Raw genomic sequence first — 3,420 nt, forward strand, 5'->3', positions numbered from 1 at the left:
AATTTACAAAAAACAAACAGACAACCCCATCAAAAAGTGGGCAAAGGATACGAACAGACACTTTGCAAAAGAAGACATGTATATGGCCAACAAACATATGAACAAAACCTCATCATCACTGGTCATTAGAGAAATGAAAATCAAAACCACAATGAGATATCATCTCATGCCAGTTAGAATGGCGATCATCAAAAAGTCAGGAAGCAACAGATGCTGGAGAAGATGTGGAGAAATAGAAATGCTTTTACACTGTTGGTGGGAGTGTCAATTAGTTCAACCATTGTGGAAAACAGTGTGGTGATTCCTCAAGGATCTAGAACCAGAAATAACATTTGACCCAGCAATCCCATTACTGCGTATACCCAAAGGATTATAAATCATGCTACTATAAAGACACATGCACACATATGTTTATTGCAGCACTCTTCACAATAGCAATGACTTGGAACCAATCCAAATGCCCATCAATAATAGACTGGATAAAGAAAATGTGGCACACATACACCATAGAATACTATGCAGCCATAAGAAAGGATGAGTTTGTGTCTTTTGCAGGGACATGGATGAAGCTGGAAACAATTATTCTCAGCAAATTAACACAGGAACAGAAAACCAAACACCACATGTTCTCACCCATAAGTGGGAGTTGAAAAATGAGGACACATAGACACAGGGACAGGAACATCACACACTGGGGCCTGTCAGGGGTGGGGACTAGGGGACGGATAGTATTAGGAGAAATACCTAATATAGATGATGGTTTGATGGGTGCAGCAAGCTACCATGGCACGTGTATACCTATGCAACAAACCTGGACATTCTGCACATGTATCCCAGAACTTAGGGTATAAAAAAAATCTAGAAATAAAAAATCCATTGAAGCAAATACAAAATAAGTTGAAAGCTCTAACAATACGCTAGACCAGGCAGAAGAAAGAATCTCAGAGCGTCAAGACAGATCTTTTGAATTTATCAAGTCAGGCAAAAATAAAGCAAAATAATTTTTATAACTGGACAAAGCCGTTGAGAAGTATGGCGTTATGTACAATGTCCAAACCTGTCACTCATAAGTGTTCCTGAGAGACAATTAAAAATTAAAAGTTTGGAAAACCTATTTGATTTGAGGAAATAATTAGGGAAAATGTCTCTAGTCTTCCTACAGACTTAGAAATCCAGATGCAATAGAATCACAGAACTCAAGGGAGATATATTGCAGAACAAATGTCACTAAGGCATGTGGTCATCTGACTACCTGAAGTCACTGTAAAGGATAAGTCTTAAAATCACCAACAGAAGAATGTCTAATTACCTATAAAGGAAGTCCCTCCAAACTAACAGTGAACTTCTCAGGAGAAGCCTTACAAGGCAAAATAGATTAGGGTCCTATTTTCTGATTTCTTAAAGAAAAAATTTGTCAAAAAATGAATTTAGTATTCTATTAAACTGAGTTCATAAATGAAGAAGTAATGTCTTTCCTAGACATGCAAACACTAAAAGAATTTATCACCACCAGACTGTCCCTACAAGGAATACTCAAAGAAGTTCTAAACATGGACATGTAAGGTATATCCTCACCATCATAAAAACAAAAAAAATATAAATTTCACTGTATTAGTCCATTCTTGTACAGTTATAAAGAAACAGCTGAGACTGGGTAATTTATAAAGAAAAGAGGTTTAATTGGCTCACAGTTCTGCAAACTTTATAGGAAGCATGAGGCAGGCATCTGCTTAGCTTCTGGGGAGGCCTCAGGCAACTTACAATAATAATGAAAGGTGAAATGGGAGCTGGCACTTCACATGACTGGAGCAGGAAAAACAGAGAGAAGGGGAAGGTGTCACACACTTTTAAGCAACCAGATCTCCTAATAACTTACTATTACAATAACAGGACCAAAACAGACGGTGCTACACCATGAGAAATCACCCCCATGATCAAATCACCTCTCACAAGCCACACCTCCAACATTGGAGATTATAATTGCACATGAAATTTAAGTGGAACACAGATCCAAACCATATTGCTCAGAGATCTTATAGTTACACAGTTGAGACTAAAAAGCAACTAGGTGACAACTGCTATTAAGTTAGGAACAAAACCTCACATTTCAACATTAACATTTAATGTAAATAGATTAAATGTTCCACTTAAAATACATAGATTGGTGGAAAGGATTAAAACACGATCCAACCATATTCTGCTGGGATGCCTAAACAGAGCAGGCCATTTAAATCAGGTGAGATGTGTCTCCCCTCTCAGCCAGAGTCCCACTCCACACAGGCACAGAGATACTAGGTGGGCCCACAGTTTGTGGTAAACACATTCACCCGTCCAAACCCAAAGAATGGACTTGGAGACAGAAGAACAGTGGAAGTGAGACTTTTTTTTTTTTTTTTTTTTTTTGAGGCAAAATCTGGCTCTGTTGCTCAGGCTGGAATGTAATGGTGTGACCTCAGCTCACTGTAACCTCTGCTTCCCAGGTTCAAGCCATTCTCCTGCCTCAGCCTTCCAAGTAGCTGGGACTACAGGTGCGTGCCACCATGCTTGGATAATTTTTGTATTTTTAGTAGAAGCGGGGTTTCTACTATGTTGGCCAGACTGGTCTCGAACTCCTGGCCTCGGCCTCCCAAAGTGCTGGAATTACAGGCATGAGCTACCACACCGGGCTGGAAGTGAGACTTTTAATGGTGGTCTTGCAAGATCTGGTGTCTGGTAAGCAGGTACGCCCAGGGCAGTTACAGGAGGTAATTTATCTCCTAGCACAGAATTCCTTACCCCAGTTCCCCACTGGTCAAGTACTACAGGGTTACTATATTCCCAGACATCATCTAAGTTTCACTATCCCCCTTATAAGGTTATACCCTGGTTCTCTTCCCTGCTTAAATTTTGATTTCCCAGTAACAAAACTTTCTTCCCTTTTATGGACTGACCCTTCCTCTACATTCTGTTCACTTATTGTGACCTTCTAGGTGCATATTTGTTACATGCACAGTTTGTTACATGTGGGTGCATGTTTGTTACACATGCCTTCTAGGTGCATGTTTGTTACACACGACCTTCTAGGTGCATGTTTGTTACATGTGGGTGTTACATGCAGTTTGTTACACCCACAGGCTGGCTACCAGTGCTTAGATTCACCATGCCTTGAAAACGGATCATTTAAAATGTTTCCTCACACCCACCAAAAATAAAAATTTTAAATTTAAATAAATAAATATGTAAAAGAGAATTTCCAGAAGATTTCTGAGGACAGTCGTTCTCAACCACTAGCTGTACATTGTGACCACCTGGGAGTTTTAAATATTCACGATGCTTTTGTCATCTCAGAGATTCTAAAATACTTTCTCCACGGTGTTGCCCTGAATATCCTCTCCATTGCTTCTCATGTGAAACCAACTTTGAGAATCACTAATTCAAGAC

Source organism: Colobus angolensis, unplaced genomic scaffold, assembly GCF_000951035.1.
Source record: "Colobus angolensis palliatus isolate OR3802 unplaced genomic scaffold, Cang.pa_1.0 Scaffold222, whole genome shotgun sequence".
Taxonomy (NCBI): Eukaryota; Metazoa; Chordata; class Mammalia; order Primates; family Cercopithecidae; genus Colobus; species Colobus angolensis.